Below are 23474 nucleotides of genomic sequence, written 5' to 3' on the forward strand. Positions count from 1 at the left end.
AATATTATTCAGCCAAACATGTTGAACTGAATATTGTCTATACTGCTCTCAATTTTGAAAACTCCAGGGTATATAAAAATCTTTAAGAAAACATAATTTCAATGTGATGCACTTAGCTTCTCTGGTTTTAAATTCTCTGGTCCTCCTCCAGCATCTTCTTTGGCTCTTTGTGGGGTTGGCATCTTAGAGCTTCTTCCTCCCCCAGCCCCAAAAGCAGAGGCTCTCTAAGGCCCGGCCTCTGGCTCTCTGCCGTTTCCACCCACAGGCTCTTTGGAAGCACCCTTTCATGCTCCCGACTCCACCAAGGGCGCGTGCACGAAACTCCCAAGTGGACATTGAGTGCCAGCCATTCTCTCTCAACATCCCTTCAAGGTCAGTTCTCCCAGCCTCCCAGCCACCCAGCCTCAACATCTGGAATAACTGTTGACTCTGTTAACTTTTTCCATAGACTTGGCATGTCAGTTTAAAAACTCACATCAATTTTCTGTTCAAAACGTCTCTAAATCTCATCCCTTCTTTTCCTCCTCTGCTACACCCATGACCATCTCCGCCCAACCCTATAAGTTTCTGGATAATTGTGCCTGACTTCTAAATGGTTTCTCTGACTTTAGTTTTCTCCTCCTTTAATCCCACTTGCATGCAACCAGTTGACTAATTTTAAAAATATACTACTTTAATTATATTACTTCCCTACTTAAATATCCCCATTGGTTGGTTTTTCACTTCCAGCCATGAATATAAATTCCTCGGCCTGCTCTGCCAGGCTGTCGTTATTAGCTGGGTATAGGCTCCAGGATCAGCAGACACAGTTTCGTATCCAGCTCTAGCACTTACTATGTGTAAAATAGGGACAATCGTACTTGCCTCAGAGGATTTTGTGAAAATTAAATACCATTTGCAATGTCAAGAACAGAACCTGGAAGGTGATAAATGCAAAAGAAACACGAGCCATTTCCCACTCAACTTATTTCTTGATGAGATTGACAACAGTTGGTTTACTGACACTGGAGCAAACTAGGCACTTGTGAACTGTTCTTGGTGAGTGGAGATATGAGCTAGGAATATTGTTCTGAGGGAGTGTTGAGATGGCACAGTTTCAGAGATGATGAGTTCTGCATTAAGACAGTGGCCATGGATAGCAGAGATGGCAGGGAATGGGGAGGTCACTGGTGAGGATGACTGTGATCTAGGATCACAGTAGAGGCTGCTATCCCTCTAACCCAGGGCTTAGCGTGCACATTACTAAAGGCAGGTAGACCAGATGTCATGAGCCTTTTGAACTAATACAATGTGAGTTCTGCACCATTGCCAATCAACTATTCTAGCCCCAGATTCTTAAGTTGGATCTGTTAAACCTTTAGCTATAATGTCCAGTTTATAGGAAACACAGATGCGGCAACCACACAATGCACAGCTCAAATGTGCTGGTTGTGTAGAGTGAGGTTCACCAAGCTGGATCTGCACCTGCATGGCTGGCTGCTCCCCAGCCAATAACTGGTTATACCTGTGCATCTGGTGCAGGCCCATTCCTGTCAAATGTGCAGTTCCTCTGGGTGGAGCTTTCTTAAAAATGCACTGCAGTCTGTGATTGCCCTTCGCAATGCCTTCCTCCTCCTTCTCTCTTATGGGTTCTGACAGCTCACCACACCACCTTTCCCTGCTCTTTCTCATTTATGAGTCAAAGGCATTTACCTCCATAAATATTCTGTGCATCTAATCCCATCTTGGTGCCTACTTTTTAGAGGACTAGAACTAACACAAATGGTACCAGGAGCTGTCCAAGAAAACAGACCACAATGATTCTGCTGAGATGTTGGAAATATCAAATAAAAAACAATTGTTGAAAAGAAAATAGACCACATGATGGGATTTGAGAACTGGCTCATTTACCTCTCTGTAAGCAAAGAATGCCATTCTGAGTGTTATGTGAGACAGAGGAGGTTGCCTCTGGCCCAAAGAGGGGCCCAGTTGCTAAGGATTTTACTGGTCGTACCTGGGAAAAGTTCCAGAAAGGAGAACACTTTTGCAGTTGAAATTCTTTAGGCATTTGAAAGGCATGGGGGGTCTATGAAGATGGCAGAGTTGGCTGGCTACTGCTGAGTCGTATTGCTGTCCTGTGGAGGGATAGTGAGAGACCAACAGCCATTAGCAAGCTAAGTGTGAGAGGCAGAGCTCTCTTTTGTAGCTTACAAAGATGCCCTTATCTCCTGCAGCACAAGAGTGGACACAGCTGTGCAACAGATGCAGGCCCTGATTTAGAGTCACACAGCTCCAGAGATGCTTATATGCTCAGCCAGTCTGTTCTGCCGAGGGCAGAGCCAATAGTACACTGGACCTAGCTCTTTTTTAGCTCACAAGAGCCAATTAATCATTAGTGCCTCTTCAGAACTCCTCATTCAATGACATTATAATTGATAGCTTGAAGTCAGCTGTGGTGTGATATTTGCACCGTAGAAATCAGCAAATACTGTATGATTCAGAGGTTTTCTTCATCCTTCTTTTTGAAGAGCTGCTTGTTAAACACTTAGAAGCATACCACTGGCTGGGGCCTTGGCTGGGAAGTCCTGAGATCCTGCAACATGGGATGGGGATGTGTAGACATAAAGTCCAGAAAATGTGGGTTCTGTAGACCTGCCTGCACTGTCAGAACCTGCTAAGATTGCCCACCCTCCCTAGGAAGAGGGTGGGAAGAGCTGGGGCTTCTTCATGCTTAAATGTGCTGCAGAGGCTTCTCTGCAAAGCCATGGAGGCTGCTTCCACCTCCTCCCCTGGCTGCCAAGCTGATAAGGGTGGGGGTTAAATCTCAGCATAACCTAGCTGGTGATGCAACTGGCTCTAATAAGGCAAGAAAGCCAATGTGCATGGAAGGGGCTGCAAACATCACCTACATGCCCTGACACGGGCCAGAGGGCACCCCTGGTATTGAATTTTGAGAGTGCTTGATCAAGGGACATAGAATATATAACTGGATAAGCAAAAATATATTGGTTTGGGGGACACTTTCTAGGAATACAAGATTTAACACCCTGGCAAGAATCTCAGGGAGGGTTGCCAGATAAAATTAAAATGTTTCATATGGTATTGGGGGACACATTTATGCTAAAAAGTATCTGTTGCTTATCTGAAATTTTAATTGAACTGGGCATCTTGTAATTTTATTTGCTAGATCTGGCAACACTAATCTTAAGAGATGGGCAAACTTGCCTCTAAGGGGGTTCTTTGAAGCCCAGAGAAAGTGATGACCAACACTAAGTGAACGGGAAATGTCTGGGGTGTCCTGCCAGAAGGCGTAAGAAAACACAAAGGGGCCGACACAAGCGGGCATGCTGGAACACAACACGTAAAGCCAGAAGACCCCCCAGAGGATGATGTTCCACAAGAGGGCCTCAAGGACACCCCATCCATTAAGGCCATGGGCCTTGGTGAGAGGGGCAACAGCATCACTAGGAAGTTCAGTGGCAGCTCGTCTACAGGCTAGGATGGTGGTGGGAGAGGCGAGCAGAGAGCTGAGCTCATTGACATCCATGTGTATGATGGAGCCCTAAAGTAGCAAAAGCTGGGTGGTGGCCTTGTAGCCATAGGCTGCAAGTCCCCTAATAACCAATGAGAAACTGCGAAGGGAAATTCTGGAGGTGTTCCCATAAGACAACAAGGAGGCCAGGCACAGTGGCTCATGCCTGTAATTCCAGCACTTTGGGAGGCTGAGGCGGGAGGATTTCTTGAGCCCAGAAGTTCAAGAACAGCCTGGGTGACATAGTGAGACCTCATCTCTACAAAATATCAAAAAATTAGCTGGTGTGGTGCACACCTGTAGTCTTGGCTACTTGGGAGGCTGAGACAGGAGGACCACTTAAGCCCAGGAGATTGAGGCTGCAGCAGCCTGGGTGACAGAGTGAGATCCTGTCTCAAAAAGATAAAAGACAGCAAGGAAACCCAGAATTTCCACTTTCATTTATTCTCATAAATGTGGTCACAGAGACATGAACAAGGGTAACCATTGCAGCATTTTTTCTAATAGTAGAACAATGGAAAAGGCCTAAAGATTTTGGACTAGTTAAGTAAATTGTGCCTTCAATCCTAGAATGGACCTATGATAGTCGAGAAGATATTCACAATGGAGTGTTAAGTGAAAATCACAGGTAGTGAGACAGTGTTAAATGAGTGTATTCACTTTGAGATAATTTGTCAAGCTGATTTGCGTACTTTTCTTATACGTATATTATACTTTTTAAAAAGTTTGTTGATAAACTGAAAATATGAACGCATGCCCTCATTTTATGAAAGCAAGCATGCATACGAGCACGCACAGGTGTGTGAATCATTACATAGTCACAGGTATGTTTGTATTTGTCCTCGTGTGTATGTATTTGTGTAAAGATGTAAAATCAGCCTGTGTGTGTGTATGTACACATGTGCCCAGATGTTCATGTGCCTCTGCTACGTACATGCACATATATGTGCAGGTAGCTGAGGGAGCACTCCACTCCCTCCCTCTCTTCCTCCCATGACTTTCCTGTGCCTTCTGGAACTCCCACTCAGGAATCAACATGTGAAAGCGTGAAGGGTGGTTGAGGGGTTGAATTGTGGGGTGAAAAAGATATTTACTTCCAAATGTATTCTCAATTCGAGTTTTTGGCCACTTTTTTCCCTTTTCCATTTACAAATTAAATTTTATAAACCTAAAAAAATAGAATAGAGAGCTGTGGTCAGGAAGCGGCATTGGAGAATAAAGAGAAGCACAGATTCTCCCTCCCAACCTTGATAAACAGAGTTTGAATGTAGAAGTGGCTTCTGCTTGAGACAACTGAAGGGGGTCACTGCCTGCAGGGGTTAGACGGGTTTCAATTCAGGCAAAGTGGTAGAGGGAATGTTCAGAAAAGGGTTGGAGGAATTTGCTGATCCCTGAGTGGGAGTCCCGGAAAGCACAGGAAAGTCATGGTGGGGAAAGGGGAATGGAGTGGAGTGTTCATTCACCAGGAAGGATATGCAGAGTAGCGGAGGGATGAGAATGCCGAGAAAGCAGATGACTGTAAGGAGTAAGCTTGCAGACTGAAAGAATCTGAATGGGAGTGTTTAATTGTGACAGCTACTTGAAGGAGGGTTTAGAAGTGAGACCCAATTAGGAAGGGTCCCTGTGTACACTGCTGTCACCTACAGCAAGCATGTGGCTACCTTTGACAGCAGTGAGCAAACAAGCATGAGGTCAAGTCCTTCTTTGGGGTGTGTGGGGAAGATGCATTGGGGCTGGCCATGGAATGGCAGTGACCTAGGCAAGTCCATCCAGTCTCTCTGTTGGATCAACATGCCACCTAATCATGGGGTCACCCTTCTTCAGGACCTCACGCTTTCTTTGCTTTAGGGATGGGGTGACGGGTGGGGTATGTGATCTCCATGCTCTAGTGGGCATAGAATGGTAGATTAGAACACAGAAGGCAGGCAATAAGATGGCCTTGTAATGGAGAGGACCCCAAAGGTCATAGAGGAACTGTGAAGTCTAGATCACACATTTTAGGCCCTGGTAAGAGCTTTGGCTCTTACTCTGTGAGTGACATGAACTGACGTATTTTTAAAGGATTATTCTAAGCCCATTGGACAGCAACTCTCCATTTCTCTCTCTCTACCAGCCTCTGGCAACCACCATTCTGTGAGTCGATAAATTTGGCTATTTTCAGTACCTTACCTAAGTGGTATTATGTAGTATTTGTCCTACTGTGACTGCCTTCTTTTACTTGGCATAATGCCCTGAAGTTTCTTCCATGTTGTCACATATGGTAGGATTTCCTTCTTTTTTTAGTTTGAATAACATTCCATTTTATGTATACACCATATTTTCTTATCCATTCATCCACAGATGGACATTTCAATTGTTTCCACATATTGGCTACTGTGAATAGTGTTGCAATGTATATGGGAGTGCTAATATCTCTTTGAGATCCTGATTTCAATTCTTTCGGATAAATACCCAGAAGTGGGATTACTGGATCTTATGGTAGTATGGTAGTTTAATTTTTTGAGAAATTGCCATACTGTTTTCTACAACATTTACACTATTTTGCATTCTAACCAACATTGTACAAAGGTTCCCTTTTCTCCACATCCTTGAAAACACAGATCTGCTATAAAACATTGTCCCTATAATTACCAACTCTCTAATGTACACTTAAAAATTTGCTGGGAGGCTTAGACAGGTGGATCACAGGGTCAGGAGATCAATACCATCCCGGCTAACACGATGAAACCCTGTCTCTACTAAAAATACAAAAATTAGCCAGGCGTGGTGGCAGGTGCCTGTAGTCCCAGCTACTCAGGAGGCTGAGGCAGGAGAATGGCGTGAATGCGGGAGGCGGAGCTTGCAGTGAGCCGAGATTGCACCACTGCACTCCAGCCTAGGTGACACAGTGAGACTCTGTCTCAAAAAATAAAAAAATAAAATAAAAAAAAATAAATTGTTAAAAGATTAGATCTCATGTTGTGTTCTTACCAAAATAAACTGTTTTTAAACAAAATCAATCATTCTAGTTATTATATTGGGAATATGCAAAGAAGGAGGTAAAGAAGAAAAAAGACCATTTAGAAATCTATTCAAGGGTTTTCAAAAAAGATGATTGGCTTTGACCAGGGTGATGGGAATTCAAATGGTGATAAGTGTTAGGATTCTGGAGATATTATGATGTAGATACAGACAACTGGATTTCATGACAGACTGTGACTTATGATAGTTTGCCTGAGTGACTGGAAGGGTGGAGTTGCCATCAACAGATGGGATCATCAACAAAGATAGGGAAGGCACTGGAGCAACAGGTTTGGAGAGAGATCAGGAGTTCCATGTAGAACAAGACAAATTTGAGAAGTCAATAGACCTTTCAAATGTCAGGAAGAGTTCAGGTTTGGGTTCTAACTTTAAGATACACATTGGGAGTTATTTTTATGAGTGGTACTTAAAGCCAGGTGAGTTAATGGAATTCCAAAAGAGTTATTATAGATATAGAAGAGGATCAGTAATGAGTCTTGGATGGGGTGATCAATGGTACTGGTTTGCTTGTGATGGAGGGATTTCTGGGACATAGGACTTTAAGTTTTAAAACTGGGAAAGTCCTAAACAGACTGGTCACCCTAGTTCTAGAGTACTTCAGTTGATTAGAGATCCCTTACCTGCAGCAGATATTGAGCTGGAAAGGGCAATTGGAGACAGCTCCTTTGGATTTCTGGAATGTGATTGAACACATAGCAACTAGGGGAGTGCTTGATAAAGGGAGAGGCAACTGATTATTTTTAAGTGAGCAGTGTGCATGAACCAGAGATAGTGCCAAATTCCTTAGCCCTGCTGTGAATGTGAGTTAGGAGCATGTGTTTCTGGAGTGGCTATCTGGACCTAGAGTGGGAAGCAGATAACTTGTCTTCCAAAAATATGAGGTTGTGCTTTTGGACTGGTTTGGTAGTGCCTTTAGAGACCAGTACAAATGCTTGCCTTGATTTTGGCACTCTTGCAGCAGCAACTTCCTCCAGCAGCATCTGTCAGGAAAGTTAAAGAGACAAGACAATATTTTTTTTTGGAGCCAGACATTCAGGGACATCTTTGTTAGTTGACCAAAGAGATAAAGGAACACAAATGTCTGTGTTCACACACAATGAGAAATACATGCTTTGCAAAAATAGTTTGGAAAAGTCACAAATGAATGTTTCCAGCCCTCAACAAGCAAAAATCAGCAATCTGTGAGGAGTGGGAAAATGAAATTTCCAGAGTTACCAAATTTTAATACTCCAGAAGTGCAGTCTCAACAAAAAATCAGAAAACATACCAAGAAACAGGAAATTATAGCCCATCCACAGGAAAAAACAATTTGACAGAAGTTATTTCTAAAGAATATTAGACATTGGAATAACTAGTTAAATATATCAAGCCAACTGTCTTAAATATGTTGAAAGAGCTAAGAAAAAAAAAAAGCCATGGACAAAGAACAAAGGAAATCAGAAAGCAATGTATGAACAAAAAGGGTCTGTCAAGAAAGAGATACAAATTGTAAAAAAGTACCCAAATAGAAATTGTAGGGGTGAAAAGTACAATAACTGAAATTAGAATTTTACTAGAGACATTCAATAGCAACATGAACAGTCAGAAGAAAGAATAAAAAAAATTGAAGATAAAAAAATTAAAATTATCCAACCTGAGGAATGGAAAAAATGAAGAAAAATGAATATATCCTAATGAACTTGAGGGAAGCAATCAAGCGTAATAACATACAGACCACAAAAGTCCAAGGGGAAGAAGAGAAAATGATGCAAAAAAAAACTTTTTGAAGAAACAATGGCTTAAAATTTCTCAAATCCACTGAAGATGAAAATACACAAACCAAGAATCCAAATAGGATAAACTCAAAGAAATCCAAACCCAGAAACATAATAGTCAAATTGTCAAAATCCAAAAATAAAGATAGAATTTCGAAAGCAGAAAGAAGTGACTCATTATATACCAGATGTCCTCAGTACAATTAACAGCTGGTTTTTCATCAGAAATCATGAAGTCTAGAAGGCACTGAGATAACAAAGTCTTAAAAGAAAAGAAAAAACTGTCAACCAAGAATTCTATATCAAGCAAAACTATCACTCAGGGATGAAGGAGAACTTAAGACATTCCCAGATTAAAAAAAAAAAATGCTGAAGGAGTTTGTTACCAGAAGACCTACCATACAAGAAATGTTAAAGGGAGCACTTCAGGCTGAAATAAAAAGACGCTAGGTAGTAACTGGAAGCCATAAGAAACAAAGAAGAACACTGGTAAAGGTAACCATATATATAAGTAGAAAAGCCAATATTAACATAATTTTGGTTTGAAACCCCTCCTTTTTTTCTATATGATTTAAAAGGTAAAGGCATAAAGCGATAATTATAAATTGAAGTTAACGGGCACAAAATATAAAAAGATACATTCTGTGGCAATAATAATATAAATGGGTAGGAACAAAGATGTATGGAAATAGGGTATTTGTATACTATTGAAATTAAGTTGGTGTCATTTAAATTAGGTTGTTATAAGTTTAAGGTGTTAATTGTAATACTAAGGCTACCATTAAGAACATAAATCTTTAAGGGAATCAAAATGATATACTACAAATGTTAAACTAAGTGTTAAAAAGGCAGTAATTCATGAATTGAGGGACAAAAACATAAACATACAGAAAAGAAGCTAAATGGAAGAAGTAATTCCTTTCTTATCAATGATTACTTAAATGTAAATGGATTAAATTGTCTAATCAAATGGCAGAAATTGGAAGATTGGATAAATAACACATGATCAATTTGTGTTGTCTAAAAGAGACTCACTTAAGATACAAAACACAAAGAGTTTAAAAGTGAAAAGATGGAAAAAGATAATCTCTGCAAATTGTAAACAAAAGACAAGTGAGTCAGCCAAAATAAACTTAAAGTTAAAAATGTTTACAAGAGACAAAGGACATTACATTTTGATAAAAGTCTCAAGCCAGCAAGAAAATATAACTATAAACATATATACATTTAACAACAGAACCCCCAAATATAGCAAGCTACAATAATTGTTGGAGGTTTAATAGTTGAAGGTTAATAATCAGAACTAGACGGAATATTTACAAAAAAATTAGAGAACTTGAACAAGACTGTAAAACAATTAGAACTAACAAACATACTGAACACTCCACCAAAACCAGTAGAATACACATTCTTCTCTAATGTACATGGAACATTTCCCAGAATGGACCATAGGTAAGCCCACATAATAAGTCTCAATACATATTAAAATATTTTTGAAACAATACTAAATATCTTCTCTGAACACAATGCAATGAGCTAAAAATCAGTAACAGAAGAAAGGCTGGAAGATTTACAAATATATGGAAATTAAATAACACAATTTTAAACAACCAATAGGTCAGAGAAAAAGTCACAAAGGAAATTGTGAAATACCCTGAGAAACATAAAAGCAAATGCCATTATTTATCAGCTGCAGTGAAAGCAGTGCTCAGAGAAAAATTCACAGCTGTAAATGTCTACATTAAAAAAGGAGAAAAATATCAAACAACCTAATTATTTCAAAAGGAAATAGAAAAAGAAAAGCAAACTAAATTCATTTCTAGCAGAAGGAAAGAAATAAAAAAAATTAGTGTGTAGCTAAATCAAATATCGAATATAAAAACAATAGAGAAAATTAATAAAACTTAAAGCTTTTGTTTGAAGATATCAATAAAAATAGACAACATTTCTGCTAGATTGACTAAGAAAACAGAGAGAAGATTCCTATTACTCAAATTAGACGTAAATATGGTGACATTGCTACCAATTTTACAGAAACAAATGGCTTAAAAGAGAATACTACGAACAACTGCATGATAACAAGTTGGATAATCTAGATAAAATGGATAAACTCCTAGACACACACAAACTAGCAAACTAACTTAAGAAGAAATAGAAAATCTGAACAGATCTGTAACTATTAAGGAGATTGAATAAGTAGTCAAAAACCTCCAAACAAAGAAATGCCCACAAAAGATAGTTTCACCAAGAAATTCTACCATTTAAAGAAGAGATGGCTGGGAGCAGTGGCTCACGCCTGTAATTGCAGCACATTGGGAAGCCGAGGCTAGTGGATTATCTGAGCTCAGGAGTTTGAGATTAGCCTGGCCAACATGGTGAAACCCCTTGTCTAGTAAAAATACAAAAATTAGGCGGAGGTGTCAGTGCACGCCTGAAATCCCATCTACTCGGGAGGCTGAGGTGGAGAATCACTTGAACCCAGGAGGCAGAGGCTTCAGTGAGCTGAGATCGCACCACTGTACTTTAGCCTGGGTGACAGAGCAAGATTCCTCTCAAAAAAAAAAAAAAAAAAAAATCAGAAGAAGAAGAGAGAAACATTCCTCTCAAACTTTTCCAAAAAATAGAAAAAAACCCTCTTCCTAATTCATTCTATGAGGCAAGCATTACCTTCACATCAAGGGCAAAGACACCACCAACTACGAAAAACCAAAAAATGGCTGGGCATGGTAACTCATGCCTGTAATCCCAGCACTTTGCAATGCTGAAATTGAAGGACTGCTTGAGCCCAGGGAGTTCAAGACCAGCCTGGGCAGCAGAGCAAGACCCTGTCTCCACAAAAAAAAAATTAAAAACTTACCTGGGAATGGTGGCACACACCTATAGTTCCAGCTACTTGGGAGGCTGAGGTGGAAGGGTCACTTGAGCCCAGAAGTTTGAAGCTTCTGTGAGCTATGATCATATCAATGCACTCCAGCCTGGGTAACAGAGTGAGAACTAGTCTCTAAAAAACTACAGGTCAATTTTTCTTATGAATATAGACATTATCAATAAAGTACTAGCAACCTGAATTCAGCAGTACATTAAAAGATTGCATATAATGGCCAAGGGTATTTAGTCTCAGAATGCAAGAATTGTTCAAGATAAAATCAATCAATGCAACATAGCATGTTAAGGAAAAAAACCATAATAATATCAAAAGGTACAAAAAATTGGACAAAATGTAACATCCTCTCATGATAAAAACAGTAAACTAGGAATCGAAAGGAATTTCATCAATATCATGTGTAAATCTCACAGCTAATGGTGAGCCAATTCAATGGTGAGTGAAGGAAAATGGGTTGGGGGCATCCGTGTCAGAAAGGAAGAAATAAAATATCTATCTTTACAGATGATATGAAGTTAAAAAAAAAACAAAAACTATTAGAGTTAAATGAACTCAGCAAAGTTACAGGGTACAGAATCAATACTCAAAAATCTGTTGTATTTCTATACACTAGCAATTAACAATTTTAAAAGGAAATTAAGAAAACCATTTCACTTACAATAAACATCAAAAAGAATAAAATACCCGGGGGTAAATTTAACCAAGGAGACAGATAAAAATATTAAAAACTCTTGTGTGGGCCAGGCGCAGTGGCTCATGCCTGTAATCTCAGCACTTTCGTAGGCTGAGACGGGCGGGTCGCGAGGTCAGGAGATGGAGACCATCCTGGCTAACATGGTGAAACCCCGTCTCTACTAAAAACACAAAAAAATTATCAGGGCGTGGTGGCGGGCGCCTGTAGTCCCAGCTACTCGGGAGGCTGAGGCAGGAGAATGACGTGAACTCGGGAGGCAGAGCTTGCAGTGAGCCGAGATCAAGCCACTGCACTCCAGCCTGGACTACAGAGTGAGACTCTGTCTCAAAAAACAAAACAAAACAAAACAAAACAAAACAAAACAAACCCAAAAAAACACAAAACACAAAACGCAAACACACACACACACACGTGTGTGTTAAAAACACTGAAAACACTGCTGATTGGCCGGGAACGGTGGCTCATGCCTGTAATCCCAGCACTTTGGAAGGCTGAGGAAGGCGGATCACCTGAGGTCAGGAGTTCAAGACCAGCCTGGCCAACATGGCAAAACCCTTCTCTAATAAAAATACAAAAATTATCTGGGCATAGTGGCGTGTGCCTGTAGTCCTAGCTACTCGGAGGCTGAGGCAGGAGAATCACTTGAACCTGGAAGGCAGAGGTTGCAGTGAGCCCAGATCGTGCCACCGAACTCCATCTTGGGTGACAGAGCAAGACTCTGTCTCAAAAACCAAACCAAACCAAACCAAACCAAAACAAAACCACTGCTGATAGAAATTAAAGAAGAGTTAAATGGATGGAAAGAAATCCTATATTCATGGATTAGAAGACCAATCCATGATCAATAAGCACATGAAATGATGCTCAACATCATTAGTGATCAAGATGATGTAAATCCAACCAAGATGATATATATCCAAACCACATGAGATACCACATCATACTCATAATGATGACTTTTTTTTAAATAGGAAATAACAAATGTTAGCCAGCATATAGAGAGATGGGAAGCCTCGTGCATTATTGGTGAAAATATAATATGGTGCAGTGCTATGAAAAACAATCTGTTCGTTCCTCAAAAAGTTAAACATGGAATTATTATATAATCTGCAATTCCAGTTCTATGAAAATACATTAAAAATTGAAAACATGGACTTGAACAGATATTGCACAACACATATAAGTTAATCATGGAATTATCATATAATACAGTAATTCCACTCCTAGGTAAATACATAAAAGAATTAAAAACTGTACTTGAACAGATATTGCACACCACATAGCAGCATTATTAACAATACCTAAAAGGTGGAAGCAATAAAAGCCTATTGGTGAATGAATGAATATACAAAATCTGGTATATACATATGATGGAATATTATTCAATCATGAAAAGGAATGAGGTTCTGATGCATACTATGACGTGGATGAACTTTGAAAATACAATGCCATGTATGATTCTACTTATATGAGGAGTCTAGAATATGTAAATTCATAGAGACAGAAGGTAGAATAGTGGTTACTAGGGGCTGTTTGGAGAAAGGATTGGGGAGTTATTGTTAACTGGATACATACTTTCTGTTTGAGATTATGAAAAAGTTTGAAAATAATAGTGATAATTACACAACATTAGGAATGTACTTAATGTCACTGAATTGTAAACATAAAATAATCAATATAATAAATTTTATTTTGTGTATATTTTACCACAATTAAAAAGTTACCAAACAAACGAACAGCTACATCCCACAGCCGGCAGTAAAAACAAACCCTGAAGAGCTGAAGCATAAGATTTCCAGAATTATTACATTATAATATTCAGAATAGCCAATTTTCTGTAAAAATTATGAAGCATGCAAAGGAACAAGAAAATATGGCCCTTCCACAGAAGAAATTTGCAGAAATTTTACATGAAGAAGTACAGATGTTGGATTCACTAGACAAAGACAAATCAACTGTCTTACATATGCTCAAGGAGCTAAAGGAGAACAGAAGAGTTATTCATGAGCAAATAGTGAAAATTAATGAGGAGAAAGAAGTTACAAACAAGAGCTAAACAGAAATTCTCAGCCAGAAAAGTACAATAACTGAAATAAAAATTCACTAAAGGGTTTCAATGGAAAATATAAGTAGAAGAAATAAAGAATCAGAGAACTTGAAGATAGGCTAATTGAAACTTATGCAGCCTGAGGTACAGAAGGAGAAAGAATAAAGAAAAATGAATGAAGACTAAGACGTCTGTGGAACACAATCAAGCATGCCAGTATACTCACAATTCCAGAATTAAAGGAGAGAAAGGAGCAGAAAGAATATTTATAGATGTACTGGCGGCTAAATGTTATGAAAGAAAGAAAACTACACATTTCCCAAATCTTATGAAAAAAATAAAACTACGCATTCAAGAAACTCGATGAAATTCAATAAAAAAACACAGAGATCCTTGACAAGATACATCACAACCAAATTACTAGAAGCCAAAAATAAAGAGACAATCTTGAAAGCAGCAGGAGAGAAGTGACTCCTCATGTACAAGTGATCCTTAACAAGGAAAACAGCCAATTTCTCATCAGAAACCACGGAGACCAGACACAAATGGGGTGACATTTTTGAAGTCAAGGAAAACAAAATGTCAGTGAAGAATTCCATATCCGGCAAACCTTTGCTTCAAATATGGAAAAATTCAGACTTTTCCAGATAAATAAAATCTGAGGGAATTAATTGCTAATGTACTTTCACTACAAGAAATTCTACAGGAAACCCTTTAGGCTGAAATGAAAGGAAACTAGACAGTAACCCAAAGGCATATGAGAAAATGAAAAACCTCCATAAAGGAACTACATAGGCAAATGTAAAAGTCAGTATTATTGTATTTTTGTTTTGTGTCTGCATTTTAAAATTTCCTCTGTGATTTAAAAATAGCACATGAAATAATAATTACAAACTGTGTTTATTGGCACACAATATATAAGGATGTAATTTGTGACAATAACAACATAAATGGGAATGGAGCTTTATAGGAGTAGACTTTTTATATGCCATTGAATCTAAGTTGGTATAAATTCAAATTATATTGTTATAACTTACTAATGTAAATTAAAATACTAGAGAAACCACTAAGAAAATATCTAAAATTTATATGCAAAATTAAGTAAGAATGGTATACTACAAAAAAGAAATTAAACACAGAAAAAGCAATAATGAAGGAAATTAGTAATAAAAAGGTATAAGCCATAGAAAACAAATCATAAAATGGCAGAAGTAAGTGCTTTCTTATCTGTAATTACTATGAAAGTAAATAAATTAAGCATTACAATCAAAAGGCAAATATTAGCAGAATGGATTTGAAAAACCGTAGTTTAATTACATGTTATCTACAAGAAATTCACATTTGATGCAAATAAACAAATAGGTTAAAAGTGAAAGGGTAGAAAAAAGATATTTCATACAAATGTTAACTAAATGACAGCTGGGATGGCTATGCTAATATATAATACAGGGTTTAAGTAAAATAGCTGTTAAAAGTGACAGAGAAGAACACTAATATTGGTAAAGGGTCCTTTCATCAAGAAAATATAACAATTGTAAACATATATGTAACACAGAAAAGAGTCTAAAAAAGACACTGGCAGAATTGAGGGGGATGTAGACAGTTTCACAATAATACCTGGAGACCTCAATATCTCACTTTCAATGGTAAATAGAACATATAGACAGAAGATACATGAGAAAATAGAGAACATGGAACAACACTATAACTATCTCAGCCTCATATATAGAACACTCCACGCAACAGCAAACTACACATTCCTTTCAAATGCACATGGAACATTCCCTGGGATAGACTATATATAAGGCCAAAAACTCAGTTACAATAAATTTTTTAAAATTGGAATTATACACAATTTCCCTCCAAAAACAATGGAATGAGCCAGATCACTGCTAGAAATAAACTGGAAAATTCACAAGTACAGGCATGTCTCAGAGATATTGGGGACTCTGTTCCAGACCACCACAATAAAGTGAGTCACGTAAGTTTTTTTTGGTCTCCCAGTGCATGTAAAAGTCATGTTTGTATTATACTGTAGACTATTACGTGTACAGTAGCATTATGTCTTTTAAAAAGTACATGTTTTAATTTAAAAGTACTTTGTTGCTAAAAATGTTAATGATCATCTGAGCCTTCAGCAAGTCATAATCTCTTTGCCTGTGGAGGGTCTTGCCTTGATGTGGGTGGCTGCTGACTGATCAAGTTGGTGGTTGCTAAAGGCTAGGGTGGCTACGGCAATTTCTTAAAATAAAAAACAATGAAGTTTACTGTATCAATTGGCTCTTCCCTTCATGAAAGATTTCTCTGTAGCATGTGATGCTGTTTAATAGCATTTTACCCGTAGTAGGACTTCTTTCAAAATTGGAACAAGTCCTCTCAAACCCTACCAGTGCTTTATTAACTAAGTTTATGAAATGTTCTAAATCCTTTGTTGCTGTTTCAATAGTGTTCCCAGAATCTTCATCAGGAGTAGATTCCATCTTAAGAAACCACCTTCTTTGCTCATCCATGAGAAGCAGATTCTCATCCATTTAAGTTTTCCCATGATATTTCAGCAATTCAGTGACATCTTCAGGCTCCACTTCTAATTCTAGCTCCCTTGTTATTTATACCACATCTGCAACTACTTCTTCCACTGAAGTCTCTAACCCCTCAAAGTCATTCATTAGGGTTGTAATAAACTTCTTTCAAACTCCTGTTAGTGTTAATATTTTGACCTCTTTCCATGAATGTTCTTAATGGCATCCAGGATGGTAAATCCTTCCAGAAGGTTTTCAATTTACTTTGCCCAGATCCATCAGAGGAATCACTACTCATGGCAGCTATTGCCTTACAAAACATACTTCTTAAATAATAAAACTTGAAAGTTGAACTGACTCCTTGATCGATGGACTTCATATTGGATGTATATTAGCAGGCACGAAAACAGTGTTAATCTCCTTGTACATCTCATCAGAGTTCTTGGGTGATCAGGTGTATTGTCAATGAGCAGCAATATTTTAAAATAATTTTATTTTTCTGAGAAGTAGTTCTCAACAGTGAGAGTAAAATATTCAGTAAACCATGCTATAAACAGATGTGCTATCATTCATGCTTGCTGTTTCATTTATAGAACACAGACAAAGTAGATTTGGTGTAATTCTTAAGGGTCTTAGGATTTTGGAAATGGCAAATGAACAATGACATCGACTTAAAGTCATCAGCTACCATTAGACCCTAACAAGATATTCAGCCTATCGTTTGAAGCTTTGAAGCCAGGCATTGATTTCTCCTCTCTAGCTGTGAAAGTCCTAGATGCCTCTTCTTTCAATAGAAGGCTATTTTTTCTACACTGAAAACCTGTGATTTAGTGTAGCCACTTTCATCAATGATTTTAGCTAGATCTTCTGTATAACTTGCTGCTGCTTCTCCATTAGCACTTCCTGCTTCACCTTGTACTTTTGGGTTATGGAAATGGATTCTTCCCTTAACCCTCGTGAGTCCACCTCTGCCAGCTCCAAACTTTTCTTCTGCAGCATCCTTACCTCTCTCAGCCTTCATAGAATTGACACATTAGGGCCTTGCTCTGGATTAAGCTTTGGCTTAAGGGAATATTGTGGCTGATTTGATCTTCTATCTGGATCACTAAAACTTTCTTCATATCAGCAGTAAGGCTGTTTTGCTTTCTTACCATTTGTGTGTTCACCGGAGTAGCGCTTTTAATGTCCTTCAATAACTTTTTCTTTACATTCACAGCTTGGCTAACTGGCACAAGAGGCCTAACTTTTGACCTGTTTCAGCTTTTGACATGCCTTCTTCATTAAGCTTTATCATTTCTAGCTTTTGATTTAAATTGAGAAACATATGACTCTTCCTTTCACTTGAATACATAGAGGTCATTGCAGTGGTATTAATTGGCCGAATTGCAATATTATTGTGTCTCAAGAAATAGGGCAGCCAAGGAGAAGAAGAGAGATGGAGGAATGGCTGGTTGGTGGAGCAGTCAGAGTGCACACATTTACTAATCAGGTTTGTCATTTTATAAGGGCATGGTTTATGGCACCCCAAAACAATTACAATAGTAACATCAGAGATCACTGATTACATATATTATGATAATAATGAAAAAGTTTGAAATATTGCAAGAATTACCAAAGTGAAACACGGGGACAGGAAGTAAGCACATGATCTTGGAAAAATGGTGCCTGTAGACTTGCTCAATAGAGGGTTGCCACAAACCTTCAACTTGTAAAAAAGAAAAAAAATGCAATATCTGTGAAGCATGATAAAGCAAAAAGCAATAAAACAAGAACATATGCATGTATGTGGAGTTCAAAAACACACTCTCAACCAATGGGTCAAAGACTAAATCACAAGGGAAATTACCGAATACCTTAAGATCAATGAAAATAAAAGCACAATATACTAAAGCTTATGTGATACAGTGAAAATAGTCCTGGGAGAGAAATTTATAGCTGTAAATGCCTACCTTATAAAGAAGAAAGATCTCAAATCAATAACTTCACTTACCCTTGAAGAACTAAAAAAGAAGAGAAAAGTAAATTCAAAGCCAGTAGAAGAAAAGAATAATAAAGATTAGAGTGGAATTAATATAAATAGAGAAGAGAAAATCAGTAGAAAAAATCAACAAAAACAAAAGTTCATTTTTTGAATATGTAAAAAAAATTGACAAACTTCTTAGCTAGACTAAGAAAAAAGAGAGAGAGTACTTAAATAGCAAAAAATGGAATTGAATTGGAGACTTTGTTACCAACCTTCAGCAACACAAATAATTATAAGAGAATATTATGAACAATTGTAGTCCAACAAGTTTAATAACCTATGTGAAGTAGACAAACCCCTAGGAACATAAACACTACCAAACTGACTCAAGAAGAAATAGAAAATCTGAAAATACCTATAATGAATAAAGAGATTGAATCAATAATCAAAAGCCTTCCAACAAAACGAGCTTAGGACCAGATGGCTTCACTAGCGAATTTTACCTAACATTTAAAGAAAAATTTAAATCAATCCTTTTCAAACTCTTCCAGAATATAGAATAAGAGGGAATACTTCCTAACTCATTTTAGGAGGCCAGTATTATCCTCATGTCACAAGCAGACAAAAACACTTCAAGAAAAAAAATTTAAGCCAATATCCATTATTATTATGTATGCAAAAATCCTCAACAAAATACTAGCAATCTAAATTCAATAAAATATTAATGGGATTATATACCATGAATAAGTGGAGTTATACCCAGAATGGATTTATACTCAATAGGCAAACATGGTTTAACATAAGAAAAACAGTAATATAACATACCATATTAATAGAATAAAGGGGAAAACACATAATAATCTCAATGGATATAGAAAAAGTATTTTTTAAGTTCACCATCCTTTCATGATTAAAAACACTCAGGAAAATAAGAATAGAAGGGAACATCCTCAAAATGCTAAAAGGCACTTATGGTATCCCCATAGCTTACTGGTGGTACTTGAAGGTGAAAGGTTGAAAACTTTTCTCCTAAGATCAGGAACAAGAAATATATTCTCGCTTTCACCACTACTTTCAGCATTATACCAAAGTTCTAGCCAGGGCAATTAGGCAAAGTAAAGAAGTAAAATTCTTCCAAAGTAGAAGAAAGAAGTAAAACTATCCCTATTTGCAGATGACATGATCCCATATATAGAAAACCTCAAAAACACACACAGCAAAGAACTACTAAAGCTATTAAACAAATTCAGCAAAGTTGGAGAGCACAAGAGCAACATGCAAAAATCAGTTGTATTTCTTTTTCCCAGCAATGAACAATCTGAAAAAGTAAATTAAGAAAATTTAACTAAAGAGGCAAAAGATTTATACAGCAAAAACTGAAAAACATTGCTGAAAGAAATTAAACACCTAAATAAATGAAAAGATATCTCTTTTGATGGATAGTAAGACATTATTAAGATGCCCATACTATCCAAAGCAATCTATAGATTCAATGGAATCTCTATTTAAATTCCAATGACTTTCTTTCCAGAAATGCAAAAGCCAATTTTCAAATTCATATAAAATTGAAGGGGTTCTATATTGCCAAAATAATCTAGAAAAAAGGAGAACAAATTTAGGGGACTTACACTTCCTGATTTCAAAACTTCAAATCTACAGTAATCAAAACAGTGTGGTATTGGCATAAAAAGAGACATATAAGCCAATGGGCTAGAATAGAGTGTCCAAACATAAACCCTCACATATATGGTCAATTGATTTTCAACAAGCATGCCAAGAACATCCAATGGGGAAAGAGTAATCTCTTTAACAGACTGGACGTGCACATACAAAAGAATGAAGTTTGACCCTTATCTGACACCACATACAAAAATTAACTAAAAATTGGTCAATGACCTAAAACTATAAAACTCTTAGAAAAAATATAGTGACATTGAATTTGGAAATGAGTTCTGGATATGAAACCAAAAACATGGGCAACAAAAATAAATAAATTGGACATCATCAAAATGTTAAAAATCTTTGTACATTAAAGGACATTATCAAGAAAATGAAAATGAAAAATGACCTACAGAATGAGATAAAGTATTTGTAAATTACATTCCAGATAAGGGTTTAATATCTAGAATATATAAATAATTCTTATACCTCAACATCAAGAAGAAAAAACCCAACTCAATTAAAAAAATCAGCTAAGGAATTGAATGGAAAGTTCTCCAAATAAGATGTGCAAATGCTCAACAAGCACATGAAAAGAACCTCAACATCACTGGTCTTTAGGTAAATGCAAACCCAAACCATAATGAGATATCGTGTCACACCCTGTAGGAAGGCTATAATGAAAAAAAATTTTTAAGGGAAAATAACAAGTGTTGGCCAAAATGTGGAGAAATTGCAACCTACTCATACTATTGTTGGAAATATAAAATGGTTCAGCCACTGTGGAAAATAGTTTGGCAGTTCCTCAAAAAGTTAAACAGAATTACCATATGAATTAGTAATTACATTCCCAGATACATACTCATACTGGAAACAGAAGTTTAAATGAATTCCTATACATGAATGTTCATAGCAGCATCATTCACAATAACCAAAAGGTGGAAATAACCCAGTGTCCTTCAGTGGATGAACATATAAAGAACGTGTGATAGGCATGGCGCACTGGCTCATGCCTGTAATCCCAGCTATTTGGGAGTCCAGGCAGGAGCATCACTTGAGACCAGGAGTTCACGACCAGACTAGCCAACATAGTGGGACCCCATCTCTACAAAAAATAAAATAAGATATAATTAGCCAGGTGTGATGGTGCATGCCTGTAGTCCCAGCTACTAGAAAGGCTGAGGCAGGAGGATCACTTGAGCTCAGGAGGTGGAGGCTTCAGTGAGCTGTGATCACACCACTGCACTCCAGCCTGGGTGATGGAGGGAGACCCCGTCTCAAAAAAACCGAAGAACAAAAGCATGTAATATATCTATACAGTGGCATGTTATTCAGCTATAAAAAGGAAAACAAATACTAATAACATGCTACAATGTAGATGAATTTTGAAAACATGCTAGATGAAAGAAGCATTCACAGTAGGCCACATATTGCATAATTTCATTTATATGAAATATTCAGGATAGGTAAGTTCACTGAGACAGAACACTGATTAGTGGTTATTAGAGGCTGGGAGGCTGGGAAAACGGGAAGGACCTCTTCAATGAGCATGGAGTTTTATTTTTTGGTGATGAAAGTGTTTTTGGAACTAGATAGAGGTGATGGTAGCACAACATTGAAAATTTACTAAATGCTACTGAATGACCCACTTTAAAATGATTAATTTTATGTTACATGGAATTTTACTTGTATAAAAATAAAGAACAGTGAGAGAATAGGACAAGAGAGACTGGAGGCAGTGAATGCAGACAGTTTTTAAAGGAGTTTTGCTGTAGATGGGAGTGGAGAAATGAAGCTGTAGCTGGTAGAAGTGCAGTAAATAGGTTTTGTTTTATTTTCAGATGGGAGAAAAAATATTTAAAATAACCTTTGCTCATGAGAATTATGTATAAGAAAGCTGATGACAAAGGGGCGGGAGGAAGGAATCACTGGGAAGACATCCTTGAGTAGGTGAGAGGGGGTGGTGCCTGTTCCAATATTTACCCTTCACAATATCTGAAAGGGGATTACAAAGTGAGACAACCTCGGGCAAGCAAAAAGATTAACCAAACTTAACCTGCACTGTATAACAAACCCAAAGAGATAAACACCATGAAGTACTGTTGTTCTGATGTTACTTGTTCCTGCTGCCTTGGGTACTGCTAAACTCTCAGTCGAATGTGGGTGGGGAAATGGCTGAAAAGGACCTTTGTTTGCCTTTCCTGGTTCCACAGGTTATAGGTCTATTTGTTGATCTCACACTGGTTGACATCTACCTCATGCTAGTCCACAACTGGACAGTTACTATCTTTCTTCTTTTAAATTTTTATTTGGTGTACAAAGAGCATGGTTCCTTTCATTGGGTGGATTCCTTGGATAATCCATTCAAAGAAGATCACTTAGTCCAACTTAGTGAAACCCACATCCTTTGCACACTGATGGAGATACTGGCCACACATAAAAATAGGGACACTCACAAATGTGCGTGTCATCCTTGCATAGGGACCATACTAATCTTCTCTGAATAGTTCCAATTTTAGTATATGTATGGCCAAAGCCAGCACTGGTTACCATCTCTTAGTACAAACTGTGTTCTGTGTCTTATTTGAGTTATTTAAATTTAAGTCTTCAAAGTTCAGATGTCTTTAGTCCCAGCTATAGAGAGTTTATCATGGAACTTCCATTACTATTGTTTTTCAGTTCTTGTAGCATTTTACACATCACGTTATATGTACAACTCTAGAGATGGGACTTTATCTGAATATGAATGCCCTTTGCAGATGCCTTTTGCAAAACACTGCTGTCACTGAATTATTTCCACAGAATGTTTCCTCAGCCAGATTGGGAAGTTGTGTGTGTGTCTGTGGGGTGAGGGCGGGGTCCAGTTCTCATCCTTTCTGGGGTTACCAGGGTGTCACCCACCAGGTTCAGTGCCATCTTGAAGATCCCCCCTGCCTTCAGTGTCTCAGATGTTCTTTCACCGTGTCTGTTTCCTGTATCTCTCTAACACATGCCTCTTGACTATGAAAATTAAGTTAGAAAACTCTCTGTTTAGAGTTTCATGAGAATTTACTGGGTTTATGCCTTTACATGGGGGTTTTACCTGCAGACTCGCAGAAGAGCTTGTCCTGGGGCAGACCACTCTTCATCATTTTCTAGGGATGATTCTGAGCACGATCTCTCCTCAGGAGCCAAAAGGTGCTTAGTTACTACCTTCTTAGACATTGAGACGCATTGGAATTTAATCAGCAATGAATGATTCCAAACTACTTACTGCGATGATGTCCACTGAAAACCACAATTACTATCTCTATGAAGTAATTTTTTTCTCCATTGTATATGTTATCGACTGGGTGGGTGCAATGACTCATGCCTGTAATACCAGAACTTTGGGAGCCTGAGGTGGGTGGATCACTTGAGCCCAGAAGCTGAAGACCAGCCTG

At 37.8% G+C, this 23474-nt stretch overlaps 1 non-coding gene across 1 annotated transcript; it reads right to left on the reverse strand.

Moving 5' to 3' along the window:
* Positions 1-22488: 22488 nt before the first annotated feature.
* Positions 22489-22593, reverse strand: LOC115931532 (U6 spliceosomal RNA). Its single transcript, XR_004068003.1, has one exon. It is a non-coding gene; the product is annotated as a U6 spliceosomal RNA (small nuclear RNA).
* Between the last annotated feature and the right edge of the window lie 881 nt (positions 22594-23474).

Source organism: Gorilla gorilla, chromosome 17, assembly GCF_029281585.2.
Source record: "Gorilla gorilla gorilla isolate KB3781 chromosome 17, NHGRI_mGorGor1-v2.1_pri, whole genome shotgun sequence".
Classification (NCBI taxonomy): domain Eukaryota; kingdom Metazoa; phylum Chordata; class Mammalia; order Primates; family Hominidae; genus Gorilla; species Gorilla gorilla.